We start from the raw sequence: 24,313 nt of genomic DNA on the forward strand, positions 1-24,313 counted from the left end.
TATTTTTATTAGGGACCACTTCACATTTGAAGTGACTTTTAGGGGCTTATATGTCAGTCAGTCATCTATGGGACTTTAACTTTTATTTATCTGATCACTGGTCTAATGAATTAGACCTGTCAGTTTGCACAGGCAGAAAGTCTGCTAGACCATGCTTCTGGCTGGGTCTAGCAAGCAACTGTAGCTAGTAGAGGTCATTATTTGGCCTCTGACTACCATCGGGTCCCAGTAATCGCGTAGCGGGTTTACCGGTGGGGTGAGAGAGGGAGCCCACTTCCTCCTTCTAAATGCTTCAATCGCTATTGATTGCGGCATTTAGAGGGTTACAGCAGGGGCTCGGCTATCAGTTAAGACAACCCCCCTGCAGCAATTGTTTGGGCACAGCTACTGTGCCCACACAATCGCCAAAACGTACCAGTAGATCCAACTGCGGGAACGCACTGCAAAATAGGATGTACCGGCACATCCAATGTTAGAATGGGGTTAAAGGGAACCAGTCACCTCAGAAAACACTATTTACCTGCAGATATAGTGGTTATCTGCAGGTAAGTAACGTTGCAGTGCTGCCCGGTCGCCTTACAGAAACTGCAGCTATCAAGAGAAAATGAACTTATTTCGTCCCAGGAGCCCCTGGCTCACAGTATAGTGAGCGGTGTTGTGAGTGGATACTGTAGCCGCACCGTGCACGCTCCCATGAGTTTCTTCCGGCAGCTGCACTTTCAGTAAGGTGGCCAGGTAGCATTGTGTCGCTATTTATATAAGGGAGTAAAATACAATTAACCCTATTTTTGCAAGTAAATAGCCATTTCGAAGGTGACTGGTTCCCTTTAAATTAAGTAACCAGCCCCTTTACGAACTGTAAAAACCTATAATAGTTTGTCCAGAATATTAAATGATTGGGTTAAAATACAAAAAGAATATAGCAAAGGAGCTTAAAACTACTCACGCATCAGGCTCTAGGACATATTACTACAAGACCAACCAACTACCACAAAACCATGGTATAATAACTTCTCATTTCAACATGTTCCCAACATCTACTGCAGTCACACTGTCCCTAAGTGACATGACTTCATTTACATTCTTATGAGAGGAATGTTACGCCACATCTAAAGTTAGGTTCTGCATGATGATATTCTCTTCCAATGTCATACATCTCAATAATATTATTTATAAATCAGCATTACACAGCACTAACGTTGCTTAACCCCTGCATAGCCACCAGTGTCTCAAGGTAAACATACAAGACTTCATCAGGCAAATGTACAAATGCTAAACCAAAAGGGGAAAAATAATATTAGCTGTCTTATATCTCTGCCCTTATTTGGAGGCAAATTATAGAGATTGACCATATCTTAGCCTCGGTTCACATGTCCATTCAGCTGCTCTGTTTGCCAGAAATAGGATATAAATGGTCTTGAACAAATTATTATGATCAACTCATTTGTGTTCATGTGTCTGTTTAGACACTATATTTGTGTGTTCCATTTTAAAGAGAATCTGTCAGTAGGATTAACCCTCCTAAGCCGTCTATAACGGCATGTACAGTAGGTCAGAAAAAGCTGACTAAAATGATACCTTGATATCTGTGATCTGATCTCTTATTCCAGAGAAATACACGTTTTCAACAGCTCATTTACATATTAAATAATGTGGATTTCTCTAGAATAAGACATCGGAGTGAAGATATCAAGGTATCATTTTATTCTGCTTTCTATGACCTACATGCCCATATAGATCACTTTGGAGAATTGATTAAACTGACAGATTCCCTTTAAGAATAAATAAATGGAATAAATGCTCCATTGCATCATTTATGCAAATAGAAGCAGACTGGCCTTAACCCGTTGATGACGTATGACATACATTTACGTCATATGTCGTAACCCTGACTTTGGTGCGGGCTCACAAGCTGAGCACACATCTTTTCTGGCAGATGATGGCTGATTTAGTCAGCCATCATCTGCCTGTAACATCCGATGTTGGAGGCTGTTAACCTGTTAAATGCTGCTGTCAATCTATAACAGTGGCAATTAACACGCGCCGGTAGGTGGGGGGCATCATTCCACACGTTCATATAATATAAGGCGATCAAAATCGCATCTACCCCAAAATGGTATCAGTAAAAACGTCAGTTCAGGACAGTTAAGCTCTCACACAGCCCCATATCCTGAAAATTTAAAATGTTACAGGTCACGGGAAATGGCAACAAAAACAATTATTTTTATTTATTTTTTTACTAATTTCCCCCCAAAAAATTCACCACATCAAAAAAAAACTATACATATTTGGTATCTGTGTACTCGTACTGATCTAGAGAATCATCTTGGCAGGTCAGTTTTACCATATAGTGAACCTGGTAAATAAAATAAAAAAATTGTTGACTTGCACTTTTTTGCAATTTCAACGCATTTGGAATTTTTTTTCCAGCTTTCCAGTGCATCACATGATACAACTGTGTCATTCAAAAGTAAAACTCGTCCCGCAAAAAACAAGCCCTTATAAAGTTATATGGACCAAAAAATTTAAAAAAGTATGGCTCTTGAAAGATGGGGAGAAAAACAGAAACTCACCAGGTCATGAAGCGGTTAATAATTATCATTGTATAAAAGAACTATAACTTCCGTTATAAAGTTCTAAAAAATAATGTAAACAAAAAGAACCTCATAGTAATCAATGGGGACCGACTGCTTCCGCTTGCATAACTAATGAAACAGATAACTTATTCTGTTTCTTTATTCCTAAAACACAACAAACACAGATTATCCAAGCAGACATGTGAACAGAGCCATAAGTGAGTTAGTTGATTATAAATTGTTTAAGCTTATTCTACAAGCACAGTGGCTCAGTGGTTAACACTGTACAATATACAGGGCAGCAGGTGGTTCAGTGGTTAGCACTGCAGCCCTGCAGCCCTGGGGCCGTGCGTTCAAATCCCACTAAGGACAACATCTGTAAGGAGTTTGTATGTTCTCCCTGTGTTTGCGCGGGTTTCCTCTGGGGACTCCGGTTTCCTCCCACACTCCAAAGACTGATAGGGAATTTAGATTTTCAGTGCCAGTGGGGACAGAGCCGATAATGTCTGTAATGTGCTGTGGAATATGATTGCGCTCTATAAGAAACAATAACAAATGGGTTCATATTAAGGGAATTTTCTCCCATTTTTATTTCATTTTTTTTTATATGTTTGTTTTATTACCCCAAAAATAGTGCCCCCATTGGTGACAGTCTAGTGTTGCGGCTCAACCACATTTTTAAAATAAGACAACCCTTTCAATTCCTGAAATAAATAGAATATGATTGCAATTGGAAAAATTAACTTTGTACTTCTTTTTGAAAAGAACATAATAATAAAGTACTACAGACCTGATCATTAACAATTTACGTAAAAAGCACAGAAAGAAACAAAAACAAATCCTACACTCCTAAGTCAGGTCTCCCCTCTCTAAGGACCGGCAATATAACAAAACACTTCCTCCTCAAAAGCTACTGGCATCTGGGAGTTCAGATTCTTTCGAGGAAAAGAAGCTGTCTGGAAGATTACACCCTTTCAGAGCTAATAATAGGGCACAAATGCAGGTATGGTAAGGTGACACAGAATGAAATGCATACAAAGCAAGGCAAAATTATATAGTTGCCAATGTATTCTCAAACAGAAAGGGACAGAAATCCTTCCTGTATAGTCTTTCAAGAGAATATAATTGAATAGATTTGTCAGTTCAGGGGATGTGTTGTACATGGATACGAAAAGGTAAATCATGCAGTTTCTGCCACTAGCTTCTAACAAACTTGGGCAGCAACTCAAAGATAGTTAGGAACCCCGCCAGGTAAAGTAACAATTATAAACTTCCTTCAACAAATCATGTGGTAAAGGGGTTGTCCGGTCTAGAATGACACGTCTGCAGTCACTCTGTGTTACTGCAAACTTGTGAATCTTCCCAGCGCACGCACTTTATACTGCGAGGATTTGCCGTTGTCTGCGCTGGGAAAGGCAATCAAGTGCATGTGCTGGTAGAGCACAGAGCACAGTGCATGAGCGGCGAGGATTCACAAGTTTGCAGTAACACAGAGTGACTGCAGACTTATCATTCTGGACTAGACAACCCCTTTAAATCCTCCAAAACATATACTGTATTCTCAGTATGCATCATAAATAACATTCACTTTTTCATGTAAGCAGCAAAAGCAAAATGCGTCCTCTATCATAACAGTCTATACTGTTCTCTGCAAGTGATCCATATCACCCAGACAATGCAGCTAGAGTCACATCTAAGAAAACAGCAGTCTATCACTTAAATTGTGCAAGCTGAAACACAGTATTGAGAAATGCACAAACTCCACCATCATCTTGCTTACCAGGTTTGGGCATCAAGGAATTCATTAAAAACTATATTTGTCCAGTTCTACATTGGCGACTTCCGGAACCTTGCAACACAACGCAGAAACACACTGTATGTCCTAAAATAGAATGGAAATTTTTTTAATAAGTCATAAAAACAAAAAATCAAAAATGTTATTTTATTCAGTATCTGGCCATGTTAAACTATGTTCACATGTACATCAAAATTACGTTTGTGACAAACCCATTTGGGTAACAAAAAAAAAACAATTTGTTTACAAACATAGGTAATTAGTGATGAGCGAGCGTGCTCGGATATCGTGGTATACACAATAATAATACGACACTGCATACGCATAGAAACTTCTGCCATGTCTTGAATGCACCAGTTCACCAATGATTTATGGTAAGTCCATGAAAAATTAAAATTATTGTTCAGAGTTTGCATTGCATCCTTGGCCCAGTATGAAATGGCAATAAACACACAACAGGTCTATGAAATTGATAAAACAAACTTGCCAAATCATGTCACCTGTAAACCCTGAATATAGTGCCAGCAATGCAGTCCAAGGTCAGCCATAGCCTCCCTAATAAATGGTTAACTAATCAACTCAATGTTTGCCCAAAATAGACAATTTACCTAATCGCTTAGACAACAAGGGCTAATCCAGATGTCAGTGATTTTTGTTGTATACAAAAGAACAAAGATTTTCATCCATATTTAGTCAGTGTCAATTTTTACCATCAGAATTTCATCAGGTTATTTTTTTTGAGTTGGAAATTTCTCAAACTTGTAACAACAAACATAAAAGTCAGAAAGAAACTAGGATGTGAACAGAGTACTGTCCGAGTTTTACACAGACCCAATAGATGTTCATTGTAGAGCTTGATGTGTGACCAAGGTCAAAAATGGACAGGACTAAACAAATTCAAATATATGAACAGCCATATAGAGCTCAGAACCACTGCAGTTTATCAATGAAAAATCACCGATAGAACTCGCACATGAAGCATGAAGAATGTCTGAATGTTCCCTGCCCCTGATGTAACATAATAGCTCTCACAGCAGGAGAAAGAAAGTAGATAGAAGAAGCAAGTCAATTGCAAACTTGCTTATTTTTTTACTTGAGACCACCCCTTTAATGCTAAATGTAATGAATAGACTGGAGTTCCCCTTCAATTGCTTCAGGACGGGGCTAGTTTTCAGTCTTTCATTTTTCCTCCACTTTTGACAAAAGCTGTTTTTCACAGGAAGAGTTGTAGTTTTGAATGAGACCATTTACTTTACCATATAATGCACTGAAAAAAAATAATTTTGAGATCTGTAACTTTATTATTCAGTTGATGGACTTGTAGGAGGGCGTGATTTTTTGTTTTTGGTATGTTAGACAATTTTTTTTTACAACTTTTTTTTGGGGGAGGGGAGTGGGATCTGTGATTGGAAAACAGCAATTCTTGCATTTCAATTTCTTTTACCCATTTATCATAGTATTTTGATAGAATCAAAGGGGGTGTCCCTTTCTGAATCCCTATATTTCCCCCCAGTAAAATAATAAAACCTATACTCACCTCCGCAGCCAGCACCAATCCAGCGGTGTTGGCACTGGCTCTCCCTGGGATTGTGAGATATTGCTATGTCATGCAATCTCTGCTGTCAATCAGCGCTGGCTTCAGTCTTCTCTCCTACAGATGTAATTGACATATGGAGGAAGTCAGAGCTGCAGCTGCTCTCTCACTTCCTCTGGATGTCTTTATTTGTCCAAAGGAGGGTATAGTGAAGCCAGTATTGCTTGGCCGCAGTGATCGTGTGACATGATGTCACACGATCCCCAGGACAGCCAGTGCCGACACTGCTGTAACGGCACCTGCACCAGAGGTGAATATAGTTGTTATTTTACTGGTGGCAAACATGGTGATTCAGAAGTCATTAGGAGTTTTTGTCCCCACATTCTATTTGTAGAGCCTATTTCTAGAGACATTAGCAATGTCCTGAGCCTGGGCACTATTTTCCTGTTAATAGGAAGCTTAGCTCAATAATGGACAAAATATCTTTGTCATATCAAATGTTTAGCCGAAAGCCAGTCTATTTCCATGCCACGCTACACCCACAAATATGACAATGCCATTTGTAGTCGGCCATGCCCTCATCTATTTTGGGAGATTATTACAGCATATCATGAGACTGTGAGCTCTGGAAGAACAGAATTGGACAGAGAATGGCATGAAAGGACCTCGTGCAGACTGGAGGTTACACAGTTTATACTGTTTCTACGATACTGTTAGAAAGTTAAAGCGACATATCAAAATACTGTTAAACGTGAGTCACGTTAGTTACATGAAACCAATACAAAGACTGAACACAAAAATAGGAGGTAACATTGTCCTGACATCATTGCTTGCTGCCAATTTCTATTCTCTCCCTATGGATTGAAGTGAAAGCCAAAAAGGAATGTGCTTTAATTGCAGTAAAGTAAATATCATAAAGCAAAGTGGTTGACACGTGTTTGTCAAGTCAGCACACTCTCTGTGCTCTCTGTGTCCCTACCTAGGCAAGGCCTTGGCTATAACAGGAAGGTCATGTTAATACCAGTGCTAAGCAGCTCTTGGCTACATAAGAGTGCCAAGAAACACAGGGCTGTCCCCTTTTGGTCCCGTGGTGCAATAGTCAGCTAGTCTCTGCAGCTGTCAGGACTCAGAGATCTCGGCAAGAAAGACATTTTTCCATATCTCAATCTCATCCACTTACTGTGGAAATAAATATGGTATTTTTTAGCTATATATATATATATATATATATATATATATATATATATATATATATTTATTTATTTATATTTATTTATTTTCAAAAGCCATAAGCACTAAATAAACAGAAAAAAATGACCTGATATTTGCCAGTACAACATTGCACATAGCTACTTTTTTAGGAATACAACATTAGACCGTAAGTGACTGATCTTAGGTGTAAATACCAAAGTAATGTCCAAGTCATTTATTATTTGTGGGTTGGAGGTGGGTCATAAGAAAATAAGAATAAAATAAAAGTCTATCTGTCCTTTAAATAATTTCAACTGCTGAAATCAGAAGTATGATTATTCTTGATAACTGTAGAACATAGAGCAACAGTATAACACAAAAAGCTGACTGATACATAAATATCTGGAGAGAGCACTCCACTTGTGATATTGAAATAGAAGTGTTAATCCTCATGATATATAGTAACAAAAAAAGCAAGATAGGAGATTGCTTAGATTGTGTTTCTTAACAAGAAAAAGAACGCTGGAGGCCGATATGAGACTGTGATTGATACTCACATTAATTACTCACACAATTTTTCACCTGAAGAATCATATATATGCTAATACATGTAATTAAGTCCATGCTCACATGAACATATTTTACGTATATGTGCGGTTCACGTTAAAATCTGGTATCACATGGAAAGCACTTTTTTTCCTTTTTACACAAACCAAGTGTTCATATTAAAAATAATAATAATAATAATTGCAGCATGCATTAGTCTCTTCTATGTTTTTAGAATATGACACACCCATTCAAGTCTGTGGAAGCACAAATAAAAACAGATCTTATACGGGTCACCTACAGTGGCTTGCAAAAGTATTCACTTGGCTTTACACCTATTTTGTGACATTACAACCTGTGTTTAAATATTTTTGTAATCTCATTTGTATCTGCACTAAGTAGTCTAAGATTGTAAAGTGAAGTGAGAAAAATAAAAGCATAAATTAAATTTATGGGATCAAATACCAAAAAATTGTTATGTGCATATGTATTCACCCCTTTTGCGATGAAGCCGCTAAAAACTTCTAGTGCAAGCAACTACCTTTATAGGTCACATGCTTAGTGAAAGGAAGTCCACCTGTGTGCAATCTAAGGCTATGGGTCCATGATGCAGAGATGCTCAAGATTTTTGCTGAGCGTTTCTGCATCTCCCTGGCAGAAAAAACGCATGCGGATTGTACATGTGGATTGTACATGCGGATTGTACATGCGGATTGTACATGCGTTTTTCCTGCCAGGGACATGCGGAAGTGAAGCGTTCTTCATTTGCATTTCCGCATGCGGGTTGACAAGCGCTTTCCAAGCAATTTTAGCATCACTTGGAAAGTGCTTGACAACTTGGTCACACTATATAAATGCAACCGGTATGGATTTATATACTGTGACCTTAAAGAATGTTTAAAAATAAAAAAATAAATCTATACTTACCTTCCGATGGCCCTCGGAGTCTTGCTTCGCTCCGTCCTCCCTTGCCGGCAGCTCGCGGTACACTACACTGAAGGACCTGCCGTCACATGACTATGACATCAGCGCAGGTCCTTCAGTCCACCGCGATGTGCCGGCAAGGGAGGACAAGCGCAGCGGGGGCTGTCAGAAGGTAAGTATCATATTTATTTTTTATTTTCTTCTTTTTTTCACAGGTTCTATGGTACCTGGGTCCGGAGGAGAGTCTCCTTTCCTCCACACCCGGGTACCATCCGCACATTGAAACGCTTGGATTCCGCATGTACAGATGCAGTGATGCGTAATCCATGCATTTCAATGCAAGTCAATGGTCGTGAAAACCCAGTACTTCCGCAAAATAATTGGTAGTGCTGCGTTTTTTTCCGCAATGATAACCCGCAGCGTTTTTTAAGCGTTTTTGCCGCTGCGGAAACGGCAAAAACGCATCGTGGGCACACAGCCTAAGTGTTACATGGTCTGTCATATACACACCTTTTCTGAAAGGTCACAGAGGCTTCAACACCATTAAGAGGCACCACTAACCAAACAACACCATGAAGACCAAGGACACTTCCATACAAGTCAAGGACTAAGTTGTTGAGAAGTACAAGTCAGGGTTGGGTATAAAAAAAAAAATATCCCAATCTCTGATGACTCCCGGAGCATCATCAAATCCATTCTCATCAAATAGAAAGATCATGGTACCACAACAAACCACCCACCAAAACTCTCAGCCCGGGCAAGGAGGACATTTATCAGAGAGGCAGCACAGACACCAAGGGTAACCCTGAAGGAGCTGCAGAGTTCCCAAGCAGAGACTGGAGTATCTCTCCATACAACCACAATAAGCCGTACACTGCATAAAGGTGGCCTTTATGGAAGAATTGGCACAAAAAAGCCTTTACTTCCACACAAAAACTGTAAGGCTCATTTTTAGTTTGCCAAAAGACATATGGGAGACTTCCCAAATGTATGCAGGAAGATGCTGTGGTCAGATGAGACCAAAATTTAACTTTTTGGCCAACAAAGTAAACGTTATGTCTGGTGCCAAACCAACACTGGTTATCACTCCAAGAACACCATACCCACAGTGAAACATGGTGGTGGCAGCATCATGCTGTGGGGATGTTTTTTGGCAGTAGGGACAGAGAAAATGATCCGAGTCGAGGGGAAGATGGATGATGCGAAATACAGGGATATTCTTGAGCAAACCCTGTTTTCAGTCTGTCAGTGATTTGAGACTGGATGGAGGTTCACCTTCCAACAAGACAATGACCCAAAACAATGACCCTAAAGCAACACTCAAGTCACTGTCACTTCCCGGCGCCTGCGCAATAGAAACCTGCGGCGCAGTGCACGGAGAGACGGGTCCGGGAGGAAGCAGAGCGCGCTCTATGTGAGCGGCGCTTTGCGCATGCCTGGGTAGTCAGGGAGGATAGTGCACGTCACAGGGTCTGTCACAGGGCGTCAAGCCTCTGGAAAACAGACTTTGTAAAACCAGATTTCTCTGCAATCAAACCTCAACTATGGGCCATACAGGTATGTATAGATTTACTTTTCTATACCCTGTATGGCCATAGTACAGGTCTGATATCTCCAAAGTGGTGACAGATTCCCTTTAAGGGGAAATGTGTTTTAATGTTTAGGAGTGGCCTAGTCAAAGCCCAGACCTTAATCCAATTGAGAATTTGTGGTCAGACCTAAAGATTGCTGTTCACCAGAGGAAACCATCTAATTTGAAGGAGCTGGAGCAGTTTAGCCTTGAGGAATGAGCAAAAATCCAAGTGGCAAGATGTGGAAAGCTCATAGAGACTCATCCAAAGCAACTTGCAGCTGTAATTGCCGCAAAAGGAGGCTCTACAAAGTACTGATTTTGGAGGGGCGAATAGTTATGCACACTGAAGTTTTCAGCTATTTTATTCTATTTATTTGCTTCACAATAAAAAGAAGAACAAATGTTCACAGTTGTAGGCATGTCATTTACATGAACTGGTGCAAACCCTCAAAACAAAACGGTGAAATTCCAGGTTGTGAGGTAGAAAACATGAAAAATGCCAGGAAGGGGTGAATACTTTCGCAAGCCACTGTATATTACATTCGCTTTATGGACATATTGCAATTAATATAGGAAACACATTTTTTAAATTGTTGATGAAAATGGATAGAATACAGATGTAATTATGGCTAAAAATTCTTTGTTTTTTTCTGACTGAAAAATGAACAATTTTTCATATGCTCATCTGAACCTGGCCTAAAACATACTTAAGAGTGGAAACCATTAGTGATGATCAAGCACTAAAATACTGCTTGTTACTCGAATCGAGCAAGTTGGACGAAGTTGATGGGAAACTCAAGCATTTTTCCGGAAGACCCTAAGAGGAGGGCAGGAAAATGGATGGAAACAGCGCTCAAATGGAATGGGAACAGCATGCGGAAGACGCCTGGATGCATCTCTGACTCCCAGGTCGCTGCTGGGGACAATGTTGTCAGGTTATTACTCCACTTTTACGGAAGACTGACAATAAAATATACAAAACCCATGACAAAATGGATTTTATGGGAATAAGTGTTAAGAAACATTCTTTCCTGTATAATGACTTTTATATAAGCCAAAATTAAAAAGAGGAAAAAAAAAAAGCCTCCTCCACCCCTTAATAGCTGGGCCATCTCTCACCGCATTTCCCTGTCGCCCATGACTACAGTAGATGACATAGTAGAGGGGGAAATAAAACTACACACACCGATAGTCACCAGTGAATGTAATATTAACATTTTACTACTTTATGCACTGCAATAGTAATTAAACACTGTCTATATGCCTGTCTAATCTACGTTCTCCCTCCTAGATCAACGCTCCCTGAACTACTTCCAGAGGAGAGTGTTTTATATAAGACCTGATGATGCGATGCAGACGGCCAATCACAGTACTGCTAATAGCCATGGCTGCGGCATTACCATGTCTAGCAGGCAATCCCCGCATGTTTATTGGCTGTCTAACAACCGCAAAATGTGAGAGGCGGGCACTCTAGCATGGCGCTCGAGCACCAGTGATACTTGATAGGAGTAACGAGCGTACCCGAGCACCACGATGCTCGATCGAGTATCGAGCAGAGGTGAGCACGTTTGCTCATTGCTAGAAACCATTTAATGCGAACTCATGATAACATATGCAGTGCCCTCTTCCATTATAGATGAAAAAATGGTAAGCTGTGCCCATTAATTCAGTAATGTATTCACTGTAGAAATATATGAGCGTCACTCTGGGCACACACACCATACGCCCAGTACAATATGTGAATGTCTTCTCGGTGAGTGCTAAGGATTGTGAACTAAAACTTATTTTGCCCAAACTCGGGCGACCACTTGTTCTCTTTGAATTAACAATGCTTGAAAAAAATAAAACAACAGCTGTGGCCTTCACTTTTATTTCAGTCTAACTGGTGTCATGCATCACTGGCAGCACAAGAGTTAAAGGAAAAGGAGGGTGACAGAAGAGTGACCATGACACTGAAAAGAATTAGGCTCAAAGCTGTGATCTGGGAGCAGTGAAATTAAAAGGAACGACCCGTAATCTATCACTCCTGACATCTGTTAACTCCAGTGGGGTGGGCGCCAATCAATACTGGCTGACAACCAATATGGTGGAGCAGAAAACGGGAAACTAGAAAAAATAGAATTCATACCTAATTCAAGAAGAACAGTTTACTATCAACCAAAAGGAACAAAAGCTCTACAATGCAGTGGCGAGAACAATAAAACTACCACCCACAGGTTCACTGTAGGCTGGACTGCTAGATCAACCCATGTTGGGCAGCCAAATACTCAGTTGACATGAGAGTGTTTTACACTTGGGCAACAGCGTGATCTGTGTCAGGACCAATGTTGTCCAAACGCTTTATTATTGTATGGGGCTTTAACGTGACGTTAAAGCCCCATACAAATTAGATTAACGAGCCAAACCCCCAACTTTTTTCGGGTACCAAATTATTATCTGGTGGGCAGATAAGGGTCAAGCAGTCTGAATTAAAATGCTGATCGTTTAGCTATCCTGAGAGGCAAACAGCAACCAAAGAGGTGTCTGGCAGCAGCATATTACCTTCTCCCCACTGAAAGCAAGCATTTATGTTTTTATAGGGATGTGGGAAGACATAGCTGTTGCCTGAATGAGTGTTCGGCAGCCATCTAACATAGGCATCTTTAGATGCTGTAGGACAATAACAAAATTGTTGTGAAAGTAGAAGAATGCACCCAACACAGGACAAAAACATACAAAAAAGAAATCTATGTAATCATTGGAAAAAAAGAATATAAGAAGGAAAAATCAGCTTTATGTCCAGTATGGAAAGCATAAAAATTCACTTTTTGACAAAAAACACTGCTGCTATAACATAATACCATTCAAAACAATCTACAAAAACTAGAGCGGGGCAGCCAAGAGATGTCAAAAGTTTACTTCTAATGAATTTTAAGCCATGCTCTAATCAGGATATATATAACTCCATGTCATGATACCAGCACGTGACTCCAAGTAACATTTCATATGACGTTGTCTTTGCTCTGAAGCTTTTGCCTCTAAAGACAAGAGGGTGGAAAGGGACATCATTTCTTAAAAACATACAGAGTGCATTAAATTATTCATCGGCATTAAACAGGATTTTTTTTTAACAGCTTTCAGCTTTTATCAATCATTAATGCCTGCTCTACTTCCACCATGCAGCTCAGCTATTATGTTGCATGCCGGGGAAAGTATTAAAAATAAATAAACAACAATGGGCCACTGCAGGCATAAATCTAATTTCTATGCCATGGGTGGGAGGGAAAAAAATGATACACTTTCCTGGCAAATGCTGTAATAGCAAATATCCCATTCTGCCTCAATTGTAAAAACAAAACAAAAACTGTTTACATTCTGCTCTATTGCTGAAAATAAAGAGTAACGTATTCACCAATGCAAAATCAAAGGGTTAATCCCACCAGAAGTTGTTTCTGTATGGCGAAACATTCAATCCTCCATCTTGCTATTCATTTCCCTTTCAGCTGTAAAAGCCAGTAGTGGAAGTAGATGTGCAGCCACACAAAGATATTCCATAAAACTATGTGCACACAGTGCATTTTTGGTGCATTTATTCCTTGCAGAAATAGGCCAAAAACGAACTGCAAATTTTATCTCATGGTTTTAGGCTGTGTGCCCACTATGCGTTTTTCAAGCGTTTTTGATGCGGAATTTCCGCAGCGTAAACGCTTGCAAAACGCTTGGTAATCCGTGCCCCATGATCCCCAATGAAAATCTGCATGTTCATTGCCCATGCTGCAGAATTTTCCGCAGCGGAAAAATCCGCAGCATGTCCATTATTTGTGCGTTTCTGCATGCGGATTTGAGGTCCCAATGCATTTGAAAAATGCAAGTCAAATCCGCATGTAAAAACGCTGCAAAAACATTTGTAAAATCCGCAAGCGTTTTTGACTGCCAAGAACATGCAGAAACGCTGCAGAAATTTTCTGCTTCATTTCTGCATCGTGGGCACATACCCTCATATGACATTTTGCAAGTTCTGTGCACATGATCAGGATTTTTCCTGACTGAATTTCATGTGCAGAAAAAGAAGCAGCATGTCCATTCTTTGTGCATTTTTGCCTGCGTTTTTCCTATACAATGTATTGGAAAAAACGCATGGCAAATCCGCAGGCAAAAACGCTGCGGATTTTCCGCAGCGTTTTTGCTGCCAAAAGGTACAGAAACGCTGCAGAATTTTTCCTGAACGAGCGCACATAGTCTAATGGCAAAGTTACAAATGCACCTTTAAGGATTTGTTCACACGTTGCAAATGAATGGGGAAAAAGACGCAAGTAAAAATTTGTCACAAACACGTATTTTAAGCAATGTTTTTCTTGTCAACAGTCTGGTTTTTGCTGAAGAAAAATATGCTGCAAATACTCAACGTGTGCAGCTAGCCTAATGGTATGTGCACACGTTGAGCACTTGCAGCAGAAATTTCTGCACCAAAACACATTTCTTGGTAGGAAAAATGCTAGGTAAAATACACTTGTTTCTTGATGAGTTTTTCTCCCATTTGTTTGAATAGGTGAAAAATGGTAAAAAAAAAAAAAAAAAAGCTGAAAAAACAAAATATGCTGCAGATTTGAAACTATATCAAATGTGCAATGAAAAAAAGCTGCAAGTGCATGAGATTTCAGAAATCTCATTAATTTTGCTGCAAAGGGTTTGTCCACACGTTCTGTTTATTCCCGCATATTTTCAGCAAAAGAAGCATTTTATTGGACCAGCAAAATGAAAGAAAAATCTGAAATCTCATGCACATGCTGCTTATTTTTTCCTTGCAGATTAGATGCAGTTTTAAATCTGCATCATGTCAATTCTTTCAGTGTATTTCACCCATTCAAATGAATGGAGAAAAAAAAAACTCATTAGAAAACGTATAAAAAATGTGGCAAAAACACTTAAAAAAACTCACTTATTTTACACAGCGTTTTTCCTGCCAAGGAATGCAGAAACGGTGAAGAAATTTCTGCATTAAATACTTAACGTGTTCACATACCCTAAGTAGCGTGTGCATGAAATTTCAGAAATCTCATTCACTTTGCTGGAACCGTAAAAAGTAAACCAAAAAAAATGACACGAACGCAACATGTGAACAAGCCCTTAAAGAAGCATTTGCATCATTGCCATTAATGGAATATCATCGAGTGAATAAATAAAGCTGCTTTTTGATACCTCCTGGTATTTGGCTTTGTCAAAACATTAGCAAAACCAAAGAAATTAGCTGGAGCATAAGCTGGTATACAGTGGCTTTTGAAAGTATTCACCCCCTTTGGCATTTTTCGTGTTTTGGTACCTCACAACCTGGAATTTCACAGTTTTTTTGAGAGATTGCATCAGGTCATGTAAAGAACATGCCTACAACGGTGAACATTTGGTTTTCTGTTTATTGTGAAGCAAACAGCAAATGGTACAAAATAAAAGAAAACTTCACCCTTCTAAAGTCAGTACTTTGTAGAGCCTCCTTTCGCGGCAGCTTTCCACGTCTTGCCACTGGGATTGTTGCCCATTCCTCAAGGCAAAACTGCTCCAGCTCCTTCAAGTTAGATGGTTTCCTCTGGTGAACAGCAATCTTCAAGTCTGACCACATATTCTCAATTGGATTAAGGTCTGGGCTTTGACTAGGCCACTTAAAAACATTTACACGTTTCCCTTTAAATCACTCGAGTGTTGCTTTAGCAATATGTTTTGGGTCATTATCTTGTTGGAAGGTGAACCTCCATCCCAGTCTCAAATCACTGACAGACTGAAAACAGGGTTTGCTCAAGAATATCCCTGTATTTCGCATCATCCACCTTCCCCTCGACTCGGACCATTTTCCCTCTCCCTACTGCCAAAAAACATCCCCACAGCATGATGCTGCCACCACCATGTTTCACTGTGGGTATGGTGTTCTTGAGGTAATGAACTGTGTTGGTTTGGTGCCAGACAGAGCGTTTACCTTGTTGGCCAAAAAGTTAAATTTTGGTCTCATCTGACCACAGAATCTTCCTTCAAACATTTGGGGAGTCTTCCATATTTCTTTTGGCAATCTCAAAACAAGCCTTACAATTTTTGTGTTTAAGTAAAGGCTCTTTTCTGCCCACTCTTCCATAAAGGCCACCTCTATGCAGTATACAGTTTATTGTGGTCGTATGGACAGATACTCCAGTCTTTGCTTGGGAACTCGGCAGCTCCTTCATGGTTACATTTGGTGTCTGTGCGGCCTCTCTGATTAATGCACTCCTTGCCTGGGCTCAAGAGTTTTGGTGGGCGGCCCTCTCTTGGCAGGTTTGTTGTGGTACCATGCTCTTTCCATTTGATGATAATGGATTTGATGGTGGTCTGGGGGATTTTAGTTATGTGATTCCATAAAGTTAATTTATGCCTATATTTTTTTTACTTCACTAACAAACTATTTATTGCTAATGCACCACACACAAATTGGACTGCAAAAATATTTAAACACAGGTTATATAACAAAATAGGTAAAAAGCCAAGGGGGTGAATACTTTCACAAGCAACTGAACGTGTAATATTTACGAGCACATTCACACTGAGGTCAGTTCACATAAAAGAAACAAAAAATGGTATATAGGATATATGCTCCTTTTGGGTTTTTTTCTTGGGTTTTATCTGTGAAATGACATTGTACGTATAACAGCTTATGCTTCGGCTCAGTTCTTTTGGTTTTGCTGTAGTTTCTTGTACTTTGTACAAACAGGGTGTGACCCTCTTTTCTGAGCTAGGCATTTCAACTACACTGCTCAAAAAAAATAAAGGAAACACTCAAATAACACATCCTAGATCTGAATGAATGAAATATTCTCATTGAATACTTTGTTCTATACACAGTTGAATGTGCTGACAACAAAATCACACAAAAATCATCAATGGAAATCAAATTTATTATCCAATGGAGGCCTGGATTTGGAGTCACCCCCAAAATTAAAGTGGAAAAACACACTACAGGCTGATCCAACTTTGATGCAATGTCCTTAAAACAAGTCAAAATGAAGCTCATTATTGTGTGTGGCCTCCACGTGCCTGTATGGCCTCCCTACAACGGCTGGGCATGCTCCTGATGAGGCTCAGTATTGTGTGTGGCCTCCACGTGCCTGTATGACCTCCCTACAATGCCTGGGCATGCTCCTGATGAGGTTGCAGATGGTCTCCTGTGGGATCTCTTCCCAGACCTGGACTAAAGTATCCGCCAACTCCTGGACAGTCTGTGGTGCAACGTGACGTTGGTGGATGGAGCGAGACATGATGTCCCAGATGTGCTCAATCAGATTCAGGTCTGAGGAACGGGGAGGGCTATTCCATAGCTTCAATGCCTTCATCTTGCAGGAACTGCTGACACACTCCAGCCACATGAGGTCTGGCATTGTCTTGCATTAGGAAGAACACAGAGCCAACCTCACCAGCATATGGTCTCACAAGGGGTCTGAGGATCACATCTTGGTACCTAATGGCAGTCAGGCTATCTCTGGCGAGCATATGGAGGGCTGTGTGGCCCTCCAAAGAAATGCCACCCCACACCATTACTGACCCACTGCCAAACCGGTCATGCTGAAGGATGTTGCAGGCAGCAGATTGCTCTCCACGGCATCTCCAGACTCTGTCACGTCTGTCACATGTACTCAGTGTGAACCTGCTTTCATCTGTGAAGAGCACAGGGCGCTAGTGGTGACTTTGCCAATCCTGGTGTTCTGTGGCAAATGCCAAGCGTCCTGCACGGTGTTGGGCAGTGAGCATAACCCCCATCTGTAGACGTCGGGCCCTCATACCACCCTCATGGAGTTGGTTTCTAACCGTTTGTGCAGACACATGCACATTTGTGGCCTGCTGGAGGTCATTTTGCAGGGCCCTGGCAGTGCTCCTCCTGTTCCTCCTTGCACAAAGGCAGAGGTAGCGTTCCTGCTGCTGGGTTGCTGCCCTCCTACGCCCCCTCCACGTCTCCTGGTGTACTGGCCTGTCTCCTGGTAGCGCCTCCAGCCTCTGGACGCTACTCTGACAGACACAGCAAACCCTCTTGCCACAGCTCGCATTGATGTGCCATCCTGGATGAGCTGCACTACCTGAGCAACTTCTGTGGGTTGTAGAGTCCGTCTCATGCTACCACGAGTGTGAAAGCACAACCAACATTCAAAAGTGACCAAAACATAAGTCAGAAAGCATTGGTACTGAGATGTGGTCTGTGGTCCCCACCTGCAGAACCACTCCTTTATTGAGGTTGTCCTGATAATTGCCAATAATTTCCATCTATTGTCTATTCCATTTGCACAACAGCATGTGAAATTGATTGTCAATCAGTGTTGCTTCCTAAGTGGACAGTTTGGTTTCACAGAAGTTTGATTTACTTGGAGTTATATTCTGTTGTTTAAGTGTTCCCTTTATTTTTTTGAGCAGTGTATATAGCTTCCCATGGACAGGTGTCTGAACAGTTGGGCTCCTGTCCTGCTCTGCCCTTATTCACATTGAGGTTAGCTGACACAAGGTAAAGTTTTAATACTACAGACAGAATAGGACCGTCCTGATTGGGTACACCTTGTCGAGGTGGGATGGCTTTTATGATTTTTGATCAAAATAGTGTTAACTAACTACTCTATGCTACTTACATGTACTGTTACTTATTTACTTACTGTAGGCTGCATGCTCATTTTGTTTTTTCTTGGGTGTAGTTTGTTAAAACTTGACTTTATTGATACAGTCAAGGATTACATGCGTTACCTCTGAAGTTTTTTCTAGCCTCATTGAAGTTATTCAGTAATGGACGTAAATACTTTGATGTCCAAAAATGACAAAAGTATTCTCGGAGTGATACCTTTATTGGCTAACCAGTAAAAAAAAATATATGCAAGCTTTCAGAGCACAGAGGATCCTTCTTCAGGTCTATATTACAAATGAATCACAAAATCCGCATGCAGTTTATATGTTCTAAATATTTTTGTGGATATACTCCCACCAACACTTGAAAAACATAGACAAGTTAGTTGGAATACGGGCTCTAGTGTGTATGTGTGTAGGAGAAAATACATTGTGCAACTACTCATGTAAATCATAGTATCGTGCTATGCAAACAACGGGAAGTGAAGCTGGCCAGAGAAAATAGATTTCAGTAGGCAGATCCAGCAATTTCAACTGAATGAGTTGACAATTTTATAATTATGAGATGTCAAAGCAAGGATCCATCAGGATAAATGTTTAATTGCAAGATCCTTGTGCATGTACATTAGCCGTGCCATCTATTTGTATGACATGTTTATGAAAAGATCTAAGAGATGCCTTTATCAATACACACAGCATCATGGAAAGTAGGTGTAAGTAGCAATAGTTTGCTGCAGCGAGCTCTAACTAAAGGCTAAAATAATAAGCAGTGAACATCCGTGGCATGATCAAATCTTTTTCTAATTGATCCTCAAAAATTGCCTGCATAGCTTCATCTTGCAACCGGAAGGATGAATGTACAATTAACTATAGTTTACAGAGGAGCCATCACCATTTGAAAACTGGCCAGTTTTAGTCACACTTCTGCCAGGTATTCTGTGTTTTTTTTTGTTTTTTTTTAAATCCGCCATATGGTTGAAGAGTCATGGGCCTTTTTATTTAGTGCTAATTTTTATGATCTTTACCAAGGGGGTGTGGCTCACAGGATTCTCTGGGGGCGTGTCTTTAGGCTGACCTGCATTATTATCCTGTGAGCCACACCCCCTTGCGATAGAACATAAAAATTAGTCCTAAATAAAGAGGACCATATTTCTTGAAACATATGGTGGATTTAAAACAAAGCGAAAAAAAAAACCAAAAACCTGAATATTTAGGAGGGCAGCAGGAATAAAATAAGAGTAAAAACTGATCACTCTTTCACCTGGCGACAGCACCTGTTTTCATATTTAACTACGGTAATATTTAAGCCTTTCTAAACCAGCTTTTAGCCAAAAACATTTCCAGCTAACTAAACAAATAACTCAAACTGCACAAAAGGTGAAACATAGCCACATAGCTTGCAATAAATAGACAGCCTGCAATCTATAGAACGTGCAATTAAAGGGATACGCCTATCTCACACGCAAATCCACAGTATATGACATAAATGTCTGATGGATGTGGGTCCAATTTGACAGGGGATGCAGAGGTTGCCATGAATGGGTAGCTCTTTCTATCCAATTATATGGGAGTCTTATGGGAATTCCAAAATAGCCAAACAAGTGCAGAAACCGTGTCTGCTCTGATATTTCTTGAGACGGCATAAATGTCTAAGATGGAACAATCCTTTATGAAACCTTTTATTAAATTCTTTATGCTGAACTGGAAACACGATGTAATAGTGGTTGCAGAGCAAAATAATGTTTTTTCATTTGGCCTCTCTATTGTGGAGATATTAGCAATCAAAGTATTTGACACCTAATGAGTTAATTTTCGTTAAGTCCAAGTGGGCAATATTGGAGAGTTTTTTTTACTGGGACCATGAACTTCTTCCCCCTGTATGACATTGCCCAATCATAAGATGGCAGCAACACACAGTAGAAAAAGAACATGTCCCACTATAGCTCAGTACAGGCTACTCCTGTGTGTGATGTAATGACAGACTGAATTTGCAGTGTGCACCTCAGAGCTGAAAGGCTGCAGTGCTAACCACTGAGCTTCCGTGCTACCCTGTATATACTACAGTGCTAACTACTGAGCCACCGTTCTACCCAGTATATAGTACAGTGTTAACCACTGAGCTACCATGCTACCCTGTATATAGTACAGTGCTAACTACTGAGCCACCGTCCTGCCCTGTATATAGTACAGTGCTAAGCACTGAGCCACCGTGGTACCTTGTATATAGTACAGTGCTAACCATTGAGCTACCGTGCTACCCTGTATATAGTACAGTGCTAACCACTGAGCTTACCGTGCTACCCTGTATATAGTACAGTGCTAACTACTGAGCCAACGTCCTACCCTGTATATAGTACAGTGCTAACCACTGAGCCACAGTTCTACCCTGTATATAGTACAGTGCTAACTACTGAGCCACCGTCCTACCCTGTATATAGTACAGTGCTAACCACTGAGCTACCGTGCTACCCTGTATATAGTACAGTGCTAACCACTGAGCTACCGTGCTACCCTGTATATAGTACAGTGCTAACCACTGAGCTACCGTGCTACCCTGTATATAGTACAGTGCTAACTACTGAGCCACCGTCCTACCCTGTATATAGTACAGTGCTAACCACTGAGCCACAGTTCTACCCTGTATATAGTACAGTGCTAACCACTAAGCCACTGTTCTAACCTGTATATAGTACAGTGCTAACCACTGAGCTACCGTGCTACCCTGTATATAGTACAGTGCTAACCACTGAGCCACCGTGCTACCCTGTATATAGTACAGTGCTAACCATTGAGCTACCGAGCTACCCTGTATATAGTACAGTGCTAACCACTGAGCTTACCGTGCTACCCTGTATATAGTACAGTGCTAACTACTGAGCCACCGTCCTACCCTGTATATAGTACAGTGCTAACCACGGAGCCACAGTTCTACCCTGTATATAGTACAGTGCTAACTACTGAGCCACCGTCCTACCCTGTATATAGTACAGTGCTAACCACTGAGCCACAGTTCTACCCTGTATATAGTACAGTGCTAACCACTAAGCCACAGTTCTGCCCTGTATATAGTACAGTGCTAACCACTAAGCCACTGTTCTAACCTGTATATAGTACAGTGCTAACTATTGAGCCACCGTTCTAACCTGTATATAGTACAGTGCCAACTACTGAGCCCATGTTATACCCTGTATATAGTACAGTGCTAACCACTGAGATACCGTTATACCCTGTATATAGTACAGTGCTAACCTCTGAGCTACCGTGCTACCCTGTATATAGTACAGTGCTAACTACTGAGCCACCGTTCTAACCTGTATATAGTATAGTGCTAACCACTGAGCCACCATTCTACCCTGTATATAGTACAGTGCTAACCATTGAGCCACAGTTCTACCCTGTATATAGTACAGTGCTAACTACTGAGCCACCGTTCTAACCTGTATATAGTACAGTGCTAACCACTGAGCTACCGTGCTACCCTGTATATAGTACAGTGCTAACTACTGAGCCACCGTTCTAACCTGTATATAGTATAGTGCTAACCACTGAGCCACCATTCTACCCTGTATATAGTACAGTGCTAACCATTGAGCCACAGTTCTACCCTGTATATAGTACAGTGCTAACTACTGAGCCACCGTTCTAACCTGTATATAGTACAGTGCTAACCACTGAGCTACCGTGCTACCCTGTATATAGTACAGTGCTAACTACTGAGCCACCGTTCTAACCTGTATATAGTATAGTGCTAACCACTGAGCCACCATTCTACCCTGTATATAGTACAGTGCTAACCATTGAGCCACAGTTCTACCCTGTATATAGTACAGTGCTAACCATTGAGCCACACTTCTACCCTGTATATAGTACAGTGCTAACCACTTAGCCACCATGCTGCCTCCATTATTGCATCATAATTTTCCTATTCAGCATAAAAAATTTGGTGAGATACTCTCTTTAAAAATGCTTTAGCATTCTTGACAAGTGGAAAAAAGCATTCCAATGATCAGCTTAGAGCAACTGAAAGTAAGAAGGTATATGAAGGCAAGTCTCAAATTACGGACCCATAGCAGCCTGGATTAGATCATACAAACCCATTACCTGAGCTGTAAAATGTGTGCCGACGTAGAATGGATTAAAGTAAAGAAGACACTTCAGAACGGACACAACAGATGTAACAATATATTGTGTTATATTACTGGCAACCAAAGGAACATCAGATCATATCATTACAACCTGTGGCCATCTACTAAGATCAGAGCTCAATAATGGCACAGAGCAAGTTTCCAACCTGGAACATCTCATCAACCAACAATGCCCGCAGCCTTTATTCCATAAGCACATCATTGATAAATGTCAAGAAAACTAACGTGAAAATTAAAGTAACTTCCTTTGTTCACAATAATAGGATAAAACATATTTATCCTAGTTTTAGAAGACAAAGGAGGCCTTCTTGATCAGTTTTGTCAAAGAACATCCTGAGTGAAAAGGTGGTCATGAACTATAAGATTATTCTGGCCAATCAATTGCTCTGTAAATTGCTATTTAACAAGTGATCTCAAGTTTAATAACTAATCACATTGTTTGATAGGTGGAACACACTTATTTAAAGGCTTATGAAAATGCTAATTAAGCATTAAAAAAGCTAATATTTCATGCTGCCTTGCCAGAACATATGGTTCTTCAGATAAGCAAAATATAGCAGTGGACATATTATACAGAAAGACAAAAAACACACACACAAAGACTGATTAAGGCCACGTTCACACATTCAATATTTTACATCAGAAAGCCTAAACCAGGAGTGGGTGATAAATACAGAAGTGGTGCCGTGTTTCTATTATACTTTTCCTCTGGTTGTCCCACTCCTGGTTTGGGCTTACAAATAGTGACCAAATACTGAACGTGTGAATATGGCCTTAGGTTATGTGCAGACATCAAAATAATCTTTAATAATATTTATTTTTATATAGTGCTAACATATTCCGCACAATATCGTCGCTGTCCCCATTGGGGCTCACAATCTAGATTCCATATCAGTATGTCTTTGGAGTGTGGGAGGAAACCGGAGAACCCGGAGGAATCCCACGCAAACACAGGGAGAACATGCAAACTCCTTGCAGATGTTGTCCTTGGTGGGATTTGAACCCAGGACCCCAGCGCTGCAAGGCTGCAGTGCTAACCACTGAGACACCATGCTGCCTGTGAACACATGCATTTCTATGTAAGAACGACTTACTGTGCACAAGTTCAGGCTTTTGAACGTCTTTCAATTGCTTTCGGAATGGAAAGCCACCAAGTGGTTAATAGAAATGACATGCCCATTCTTCTGGGGTTTCCTCCCGGTAAGATGATCTATAGCAAAAGCCATCTAGGAGATGCCCGGATCTCTTTTAGAACGTTTAGACATCATTTTGGCTCAAGAAAACGCTAGTGGTTTCTTCATTATTCAATGGAGTCACAATACAACCGCAAAACGACAGTAAAAATGACTTTACAAAAACCATGGAAAACCGCTCCAAAAAAAATGCTAAAGGAAAAAAAAAAATTATACAAAAGACGCTTCAGGAAAGAAAAACTCC

The 24,313-nt window shown here is 40.5% G+C and overlaps 1 protein-coding gene across 6 annotated transcripts in view; it reads right to left on the reverse strand.

Annotated features, from left to right (window-relative positions):
- The window catches only part of ZMIZ1 (zinc finger MIZ-type containing 1), a 479,207-nt gene that overhangs the window by 321,181 nt on the left and 133,713 nt on the right, over positions 1 to 24,313 (reverse strand). For all 6 annotated transcript variants that reach the window (XM_073686020.1, XM_073686021.1, XM_073686023.1 and 3 more), the window contains exon 2: positions 4,357 to 4,458. The gene's annotated coding sequence lies outside the window, so the exon portion shown is untranslated. The remainder of the gene's footprint in view (positions 1 to 4,356; positions 4,459 to 24,313) is intronic.

Source organism: Phyllobates terribilis, unplaced genomic scaffold (assembly GCF_046119375.1).
Source record: "Phyllobates terribilis strain yellow unplaced genomic scaffold, ASM4611937v1 Scaffold_5__5_contigs__length_657084704, whole genome shotgun sequence".
NCBI classification, from domain to species: domain Eukaryota; kingdom Metazoa; phylum Chordata; class Amphibia; order Anura; family Dendrobatidae; genus Phyllobates; species Phyllobates terribilis.